Here is an 11,023-nt window from a genome sequence, read left to right on the forward strand (position 1 = left end):
ATAATTTTTTAGTAGACTTAAGGTAGGAGATCTGAATTAGGGAAAGACCCCTTATCCAGAAATCCCCAGGTCCCGAGCATTCTGGATAGCGGGTCTCATACCTGTATATATATTAACCAATTATAAGTCCCACAGCAAACCCTCTCTAATAATCCACCTGCAGAGATAGTAACCAACCCAGTTCCACAACCAAACCTCTCTATCAGCAACACCAGCTTTAGCCCACCCTGCCGTACACTTGCCCATTTAGATTCGCTCCCAGCAATATTAATTACCCCTGTCTTTTATATCAGAATGAGGCGCTAGAACCCCCCTTATCCCCTCAATATGTACCAGCACCCTATGTATTCAATAACAACACAGAGACATGGTTATGGCTAAATCTGCAGGAGGCACAGGATTTATTAATATCATAGCCATAAATAATAAAATATTGGGCATTCCCTAATACCAGCTGCGGCTCCCAAACATGGCTCAGCTAAAGGGCAGGGATTGGGTAGTGCGCCCACGAGAAACCTACCTTCTCCCTCTCCCTGCCCTTTAGTGTGCAAAAATGGCTCTAGCCCCGCCCTAGGGTTGATACCTTCTGGCTAGGCCTGCGCGATGGGAGGAGCCAGAATGGTGCCGGGAGCAGCAGCTTCATGGGATGCACAGAGACCTAAACAAGCAATGATCCAGAGAAAGGCAAAAACCCTTAGCGCTCAGGCCAATCTGCACTAAGGGAAAAATTCCTTTCTGACTCCAAATGGCAATCGGTGTTACACCCTGGATCATGGCTGTGTATAACTATTTCATGCACACATCATGCACACACCAGACACACAAATGCACCCATACACTCAGATCTACATATTTACATATACAAATGCACATATACACATACATAATGCAAAACATACAACTATACACACTCAGAAATCCATGCATACAGAAAGGCACACACACACATGCACACACGCACGCACACACACACACACACGCACGCACACACACACATACATACACTTACACACACACATACACTTACACACACACACATACACTTACACACACACACATAAGGGATAAAAAACAGGAGGGTCAGGGAGGTGGAGGGTTTCGGAAAAGGGAGAGAAAATCCAGAAGGACTTGTCTGGTGGAACGCTGGAAAGAAAAGAACAAACTGGTTACAAATGTTTAAAAAGACAATAAATGACAGATATGTACTTTGTTGTTTTGGATATCAAAGACTTATTCTGGGCCTACAGCATATCAGCCATCTGGAATGTCACTGTGCAAACGCCCGGCCTTGTTTATATTGGAAGGGACAATGACAATAAAACATAGCCCTCTGTATGATTTTGTTAATTATTATGGCTGAAAACACAGAATGATATGACTGAGATATTAAAGGTGGTTTATGGGAATATGACATTATATGGCCAATGGCAGGTACTGTATAAGGGGTTGTGGCTGCACATAATCTTTAATTATAATTATGAAATCCTAAGTGGCTCATGTGGTATAATAAAGATGGTCTAAAAGAAAATGACATTAAATAAATTACCCGAATCCTCTGAAATCTCTTCTTTATGGCTTTTCTAAGCCTCTTCCTGGTGCTCAGCCTGGGCACCACCACAGGGGGCTCCTCTTCTTGTTCTTCCGATCTGATCCTGCACAAAAAAGAAAATTAAAAATTAGCCAAAGTTGTATTCGGTTTTAAAAGTTTTTAGACCAGAAATACTAATACTGACGGCATAATATAACGTTAGCCATTTACCATAACATTACTAGTATTCCTGCAACAACACTGTGCCCTGTGCCAAATGTGGGTAACAGAGCTGAGTTTGCTGTAGGTACAAGCTCTGCTGTAGGGATGGGGAATGCTGGAGTGACAGCTCACACTGTTTTCATTGTATTCCTATGTGTCAGAAATTGAATAGTAAATGTATCACATGTATAATACATACTTAGCTGCTTCCTCCAGCTCCTTCTGCCTTGCAATGATCTTGTTACTTAGGCATTCGAGTCTTGGTCCCAAAGCCTGTGAGCAAGGGGGAGAAAAAGGACATTTTATATATGCATTTAGACATGGTGTTAATAGTTCCTGCATTATCTTGCAAAGAAGAGAATAGGAGAGAGTTCTTGACAGTCATTGGCTCTGATAATATAAAGGTACTATCTTAATATAATTATTATTATTTATGAGCTTTTGGTATCCAGATATTAGAACCCATAGCAGCACTACATAGGATTTAATATTCATCCAAAATTTGCAATTAGCAGTTGGTTGCTATGGGTTACAGCACTATTTTTATCTACAATATTCCCCTGTTTCTGTTACCTGCACAAATCTACACTATGCTTCTTTTAAAACACAAAATTGCACAGTATTCCCTATAGCCTGACCAGCAGGAATTGTGCCCTTGAGAATTCAGCAATAAACCACCCAGAAAAATCTTCTGGAACAGTAAAAGTGGGCAGGAAACTTACTCTCCGGGCTTGCTGCGTCTCCTCGTATTGGGCCAGTATGTGCTCCACCTCATGCTCCTGCTGTGAGAGACAAGACTCTGTGTTAAACTACTGCTGATTTGTAACAGCGGCACAGTAATGGTACTTAGAGGGAATAAAAGAAATAGCATTGATAATATTATTAAGGGCAGTTGCTGGGAATATGGTGAGTAATAAACCCACAAATGATAATAATAGGGATACAGTTGGTACAGTAAATAACCGCACTAATAATAATAACAAATATAATAATAATGGTACTTACCTCAGATAAAGCCAGGACCTTATGGATGTCATAAAGAGTTACCTCCAGCTCCTCAAGTTGTTTCTGTAACATAAAGGAAGGTACCAATGTGAGAAAGGGATCTACACATCATAGCTGTTCCCCTTGAAATCAGATCTATAAAGCAATTTTGCTTTAGTTTCATTATTGGCCACAAGTTGCAGTTATTTAAAGGGAGGCTTGGCCTTCTGCATTTTTCAGCTACTCCTGGTTTACAGGACACAGTAGCCAAAACTCACAAATTCTCCTTTCTTATTAGTTTCTACACACACATATTAACTTTGTACTGGCACATGGGTCTATTTAATCCTTTAAACTGCATAATGGGAATAGCTTTAGTTGTTCAGGGAGGGTCTGGATCTGCTCATGTTATTCCCTGTTTTTAATGTAATTTTCCCCATTTCATCATTAGAGTCACACAAAACATTTGCATTTAAATTTTCTTCCCTGTTTATCTAAACTTCTCTTTTGGATTCCTTACCCGATAGGCATCCATAAGGATAAAGTGGGCCATGTCCCTCAGATGTCCAACGTCGTTATCAACATAATATTGGCTGATGAAATGATCCCTAAAAAGCAAAACCCCAACAGATCATTAGTGACACTTCCTACCTACTATTTCACTGTATTTCTACTGTATTTGCACTTATTCATTTGAGCAGATACAATATGGGGCAAACACAAAATGTGCCATAATGCACTGTAGGGTGCAGAGCGGATATCACTTGTGACTGTTTGGGTGCTTTATACAGTATAAAAATTAGTATAGTATTAAAATAATAATCAACTAAAAAAACATTTTAGGCTCTAGAAAAAGCTGAAAAAGAAAGATTAAGGCAAAGTTAGAGGATTTGCTCTTATAAATATTCCCAAAGAGCTTACAATCTAATCTGGGAAAGGTAAGATAATTGATAAGATCATATTCATGTTACTTACCAGTCGTCGATGTCCGGATATCTTCGAAGGTAGTGATGTTCTGCAGGGAAACACATTGCCATTAAACACTGAGCTTACAGAGGGAACCAGTCACATATAAGAACCCAGCACAGAGGCCTTTGCCAAGGACAGTGGCCATGTTTCTGCTTTTCCAAATACATTTTGGGTTAAATGAAACCACAGGCTGCTCTATCATATACTCGTGTCATGCACTGTAGAGTACTATCAGCTAAAGGAGAATTAATCCCCATATTATTGGAGGGGTGAGATTTGCTAGATACTACCAGTGACTGTAATCGCTAAATAGTGAATAACCTCTCCTTTAATATATTTGTCCCATCAGCGGTAATAGCATTGTTCTGGTCCCCCTCCCCAAAGGAAAAGATCCATGGACCCCCCATCCCATGGTCTCCTGGTAATTACACTGCCATGCCCCTTATTTTATACACCCAGTCATCTCACTGTTTGCCAGAGAATTAGCAGCCCTGAAACTGGTCAGTGGCTTGAAGTTCAGCAGAAGAGAAGTTCTGAATGTTTACAAGGGAATGCTGGGAGTGACAACTTTATATTTCTGGGGTCAAAAACATAAAGTTATTGATGTTAAGCACAACACTTACCATAGTAGCCAAGAAGGGCCTCGTCAAAGGTCTTCAGCTTAATATAGTCCTCCAGGACTGTGAAAAGCACCTGTAGGTAAAAGAACGTTAGCCACTCATTACTCAATGGATCTATATGCTGCCAGGGTAGAGGCTAATTTTGAGGGACAGTGTATGTAGTAAGAAGTAATACACTATGGTCTCAAAGAAAGGATTTTACACCCATCTATTGTACATTTGTCCCCATCTACAAATGCTCCCTGGTAGCAAACCCCTTTAAAGCACCCTGAGTGCCATTACCATTAAATTATAGGACATACAGTATCTGCAGAGAGGTGAGTGATATGGCAGCTTCCACCTATATATGTTATAAAATGATGCAAGGTGTCAAATCGTGTATAATGAAACCAGGCACTCAAGGAGAATGAATGAGAGAGAAAGAGCACGTTAGATGAGAGCAGAGTTCCACATTCCCTTTACTTAAAATGAGAGAATAAAGTGATTCCTTACCTTTACCTCTGGCATTCTGCTGCCTCAAAGTACAGCCACCTAAAGGCAAGTGATACAAAGGGGCATTATATTGGCAGCACAGACACAGGCAGTCTCAGCAATAGGACATGTATGTGTGGTTATAGCTTTCTATTCCCAGTCATATTTCAGTACTAAATAGTATTCTGGGCAGACTTGCTACATAAATGGTTAAAGATCAGTAAGATTACCTCTTAAAAGAAATGAGCCAGAAGGTGCCGTTGGAACCAGAAGTGCCAGATGTTAAACTCTTCTGGTTCAGATAGTGAGGGGTTCCTCACACCTGAGGGCCGGCACAAGGCCGGGGCACCCAAGGGAGACCCTCAGTAGAAAGTGGCTTCCCCTAGACCAGCTCAGATCAGAATGGAATTGATCGAACTAAAGGGGAAGCCAAAAAATCGCTCAGGAATCGATGAAAACCTGAAAATCACAGGTAGCAAACACCGCACAGAGTCCAGCAGGAACAGCACTATAGCAATCTGTATAGAGAGACCATAGAATATAATATAAGGGCAAATGCAGACAGAATGCATTTAGTGAATAATTGGACTTCAGGCAGGGCCACCAACAGGGCAGTACAGGTCAGGGGTCCCATAGCAGACAAGATATTTAAAGGTATGATTTGTCATGAAAGGTCAGATCGGGGTTTGGCAATTCATGTGAGTGGCTTTTTATTTTCATTGGGACCATATTTGTTGGTAGGGCCCAGCAACCAGGGGTCCAGGTGACCAGTGGGCTAATGCTAAATTGGTATTATGGGGCCCCATCATTACTGATGGCCTGCCGTCAGGTTTGACCCTGCCCCCAGCCAACCACTCTGGGTCCCCTATGGGGACCATCCCCACATCTTAGGAACTAGTTTTAGATTTAACCCCCCCACCTCCAAATCATAGAAGTAGTAAAGCATGCAGTGTTTCCATAGCAAGTGATAAGTGCCAATTGCAGAGGGGCAGAAAGGGCATTTATGAACATAGGTGCTAAATTGGACCAGTGTGGTTACCCATAGCAGTCAATTAGATCTTTGCTTTTATTTTCATGGAGTCCATATGGCTGTATTACTGGGTAACTGTAATGTGAAGCATGTATATCTCTCACATTAAACATTATTATTCAATACAGCCCCACCATGTACCCTACTGCCCCCCCAATGACCAAGGCAATTTCATACATTATTCTAATGTAAAATATTCTAACACTGTGTATAAATCAGTCCTAGTGCAATTCTGCTAGAAATAATAGCAGCTTTAGATTACTGCAATTACATTGCCTTAGTACCCCTAAATACATCATAGCAGGGTAGCCATTTGGGGGTACAAGGTGCCCAAATCTAATGGGCCCATCATTTATAGAAAAAATAATTAAATACTGTCAAGTAGAACACAGGACAACCCAAAATAGTATGGGGGGGGAGTGTGTTTTGCTGGTAGCCCTGCCCAACTGTCAAATACTTGTTGTGTCCCTCAGCCAGAGCCAGCATTAAAGTCATCTCCAAAGCCCATTTTATAAGAATTCTGCCCAAATGAACTAAAATCCAACCCCCACTAGTCTCAGGGGTACAGCACTATCACTATAGCCTCTCTTTTTGGAATAAAATAAAGGTATTTTGGCAAATAATCTCTCTGAAGGGAAGATCACTTACCTCTCACCACAATGCTCACCAACTGAATAACTGCCAAAGTCAGCGCTGTAGCAGTTAGTCAGTTGGTGACATCACAGACTGAAATGTACCCTGTTCATGAGTGAGGTTTATATGCCATTAGTTTGCCCTTATATGTGCAGAACCTACACAGCTTTTTGTGTACACGGAAAATGCTGCATTGTTGGACCCTAAACTACTCAGTAAATATAAACTATTGCATCTTGCATCCAGAGAGATGTGTCAGTAACAAATGCTGTATGTCACTTATTTTATAGGACTCCCAAAACACTTATGTCAGGGAACCTCCTATACACACTGGTACAAATCTTTACCCACTGATTATATTGACTAAATTATATATACATATGTAGCATTTGTTTGTAAGTTTTGCTATATGAATAAAAACAAATTCCCTATGTGGATCTATGATTGCCCAAGGGGCATTACCTTTGTTAGTTGTATTACTGTACATTTATATAGCCCAGTGATGTCCAACTTATTACATGTAGTGGGCCAATTATATGTCACACAGCATGTTGGAGGGCCGTATTCAGTTAAAAGGACCATATCATATAGTGCAGTCTATGAAGCCCCTGAGCATACTGGGAGCAATAAATATCTTTTGGCCACATCTGACCTGCGGGCCTCCAGTTGTACAGCCGTGACATATAGCCGCCAAATATAGGTTGTGGGGCACACAAACACACTTATGTATAATTCAGCAACAATTCTCTGTTTTTTTGTGGTGACTTTTTTTTGTTTCTGCAAATTTTTGATGCTGATGGCAAAATGTGGGAAATTGCTGCCAATCCATGCCTGGAGAAAAGGTAGATTTAATTGCATTATTCTGCACAGTTATTAGAACTACCAATGCTGATAAAGTTGGCTAATTTGGACTTTTTTTGGCAAAATCAACTGACTGCGAGTAGATTCTAATTTGGTTAACTAAATGAATTATTTGGAAATAGTTGTTAGGGGGGTCCGTATGGTGTGTAACTGTTATGTGCTGGGGGTTGCTGTACTTTCAACAGAGGAGAAGGAGGCACCTGGATTTAAGGGTGAGGCTTAATATGACTTAAAAAACTTTTTTGACACATAAGTGATGGGTAATACCCCTGCAGTGAGCATCAACCATTTGAGGGCGCAACTACACAATCCATTGACATGCCCTGATGTTATCAGTAATACATCCCCACAAAGCTGAAGTAGTTCTTATGCAGTACAAGTGATAGGCAATCAACAAGGAAATATATGAGGTGGTGCCATAACTTTTTTCAAGAAGTGCATCGTCTATCACTTATATATCCTCATCCTGAGGGATTGACGTATATAAACTGTGTATGTCAGTGCTGCACAGCTCTAAATTCTCAAAGCTACGAAGTTTACCTAGCGGATCAGTAGTATCCTGGTTGCAAAAACTTCTCTACAAATTTAGACAAAGGTTCCAGTACTGAAGCTTTGCCAGATACAATTGGTCTGCCTGGTCAATTATCAAGATATTTGTCAATCTTGGGAAGTAGATAACATGTGTGGGAATAACACCATTCTCAGAAGCCTGCGTCACCAACAGGTCAGATCCACAGCAATTTTCTCATAATGACCAGGCACTGTAAGCTGGGTAAGTGCCTCATTCATATATTTAATTATATCCATTATAACCGTGGCACCCCCTTTGTCTGCCTTCCGGATTATAAGAGAATCATTATTTTTAAGAGAGGCAATGGCCTTCCTTTTCGCAAAGGGCAAGTTAACATACAAAGGTTTAGTATTATGTACATCCCACATTCTTTTTACAGCATGTGTGACAACCTTCTCAAATGTAGTTAGAGAATAATTAGTGACCTCAGGGATAAATGACCTCGTTTTTTTAAATTTAGCACATAGTGTTATATACAGTGTTATCAGGTTTCCATTCAGTATTCTTCACATCAGTACTTTGTAATGTACATTAAATTTCATGTCTCTAATATACTTTTGGAATTCAATCACCCACATTGTTATATCTAGGTAACCAGCTTCGCTGAAGAAATGTTAACTACAAGGTCATTTACCTCGTCTGGCTGCAATTTCGCTTTGGGTATTGCCCCCTCACACACGTCAGCAAATTAACTTTTATTATGAGGTAGAGAGGGCTATTCTGAGACAGAATGCAACTGATCTTCATTTTTTTATTATTTGTGGTTTTTGAATTATTTAGCTTTTTGTTCAGCAGTTCTCCAGTTTGAAATATTTGAAAATATACCCTGCCTTTGATAAAGAAATTCATACCTATGGGGATGCCAAGAGCTGTAATTCAGGGGCAATAGTAGCCTAGCCCTGCTTTAACAAGACCTTGACTCATATAATAATTAGTAACATTAGTAAGGCAGGTATCAAACCCAATACTTGGGCCATTTCATCACAATGTGTTTGAGCAGATGCCATGGATTGCCTATTGCTCACCCCCCTAGTGCAGCTACACAACATACACACCTAGAGTGCAGCATAATTACTTGTACTCTGTTATCCACAATTACACGTTGGTAAAGGGGATGGAAGATTTAAACCGAGGTTAGCCTGTAAGGGTTGGGGTTGTTTGCTCTGGAAAAAAGGCGCTTGCGAGGGGACATGATTAATCTGTACATACATTAGAGGGGATTATAGGCAGATAGGGGAGGTTCTTTCCCCCCCCCCATAAAAAGGATCAGCGCTCCAGAGGCCCCCCCTTTAGATAAGAGGAACAGAACTTTCATTTGAAGCAGCGTAGGGGGGTTTATCACAGTGAGGGCAGTGAGGTTGGGGAATTCCCTTCCTAGTGATGTTGTGATGGCAGATTCTGTTAAAGGAAAAATAAAGTCAAAGTCACTTGGGGGTGCCAAAATGTTAGGCACCCCCAAGTGACTTTAACTGCTTACCTCGTACCCCGGGCTGGTGCCCCTGTTAGGAGAAAACAGCACCAGCCCGGGGCACCTGGAGCGCAGCGCTTCCGTCTTCCTCGCTTCCTTTTCCTGAGTGCCAGCGGTGGGCGCATGCGCAGTAGAGTGAAAAGCCGACTTTAACATTTAAGTTCGGCTTTTCACTCTACTGCGCATGCGCGCGCAGCGAATCAGGAAAAGGAAGCGCCGGCAGCTACCCCGGGCTGGTGCTGTTCCTTCCTCACAGGGGCACCAGCCCGGGGTAAAAGGTAGGCGGTCAAAGTCACTTGGGGGTGCCTAACATTTTGGCACCCCCAAGTGACTTTGACTTTCGTTTCCCTTTAATGCCTATAAGAGGGCCTGGATGAGTTCTTGAACAAGCATAGTATCCAAGGCTATTGTGATACTAATATCTACAGTTAGTATTGATGTTGGTATACGATTTATGTATGGGTGTATAGATAGGTCAGTATAGGTGTGTGTGCTGGGGTTACTTAGAAGGGTTGAACTTGATGGACTCTGGTCTTTTTTCAACCCAGTGTAACACCCACTCAGTTTGAAAATGCAAATTGTATGATCGCTCCCCTCTGCAACACGAGGTGAAAAATAGAGGCAAAGTAGAAATTGGAACAGCAGGGATTTTTATTATACAAGTATGAAACACTTGCATAGGGTCCAGTGAGAGAGAGCAGCACAGGTCACATGGTGTCACATGGCGTGCACATCATTCACATGCAGATAATAATGATAAATCACATAACAGTCGTTGTTATACAGTATCTGCTGCTTTGTTGTACTAAGGGTATAAATGATCAGGAATCCCAAAGGCTTTCTTGGGGGTGACATTATAGATGTGGCACGACGTCTACATGTTGTGAGATTATATATAGTAGGTTATAGTATGTTCTCACTCTTAGGATTTAAGCGGTTGTGGGGGAGAGGGTTGAATAATACAGACATATTCAAATATAGACATTGTTAACAGAGCAATAAAATCATAGATATCTTTGGGCTGCTTTTCTAACTTTCAACTGAATCAGTGCAGCTGCCATTAGTAACCAATCAGATCCTTACTCTTGTTTCCCAACATGACTGGCCACCACTAAATTGGTTGCTATGGTAACATTGGTGCAACTCAGCATCCATGTTAGTGAATTGGCCTCCTCATGTCTTACTGTCTCTTAAACCAGGCATGCCAAAGCCGCATCTCCAGCTCACGTGAACTATGATTTCCAGCATACTCGGGAGTAACTGAGGCTGTTGGGAGTTGTAGTTCACGATCACTGCAGGCTGTAACTTTGATGCCTGTGCTCCACCGAGTAAATTATTCCCCAGAATTCAACCTAGAAACAGAAAGGTAAAGGGCTTAAAGGCACAAGAGGATTTTCCTCCACCACCAAGGAAACCACCCTGATGCCCTATCAGCAGTACAGTTTATATCATATACACACACATTATATATATATTTATAAAGCATTTTCTGAAACTCAGTATAATAGAGGGGAAACATACAGACAATAACAGACTGTACACATGGACGGCCAGGGTGGTGAGATGCTATAACCACTAAACTAATAAAATGATCAATGACCCAAGGTTTGTACTGTACTCTATGAGAGAGGAGGAGATACTAGAAGCTAAAATGAGGAGTACAAAG

This window comes from Xenopus tropicalis, chromosome 2 (assembly GCF_000004195.4).
Source record: "Xenopus tropicalis strain Nigerian chromosome 2, UCB_Xtro_10.0, whole genome shotgun sequence".
Lineage (NCBI taxonomy): Eukaryota > Metazoa > Chordata > Amphibia > Anura > Pipidae > Xenopus > Xenopus tropicalis.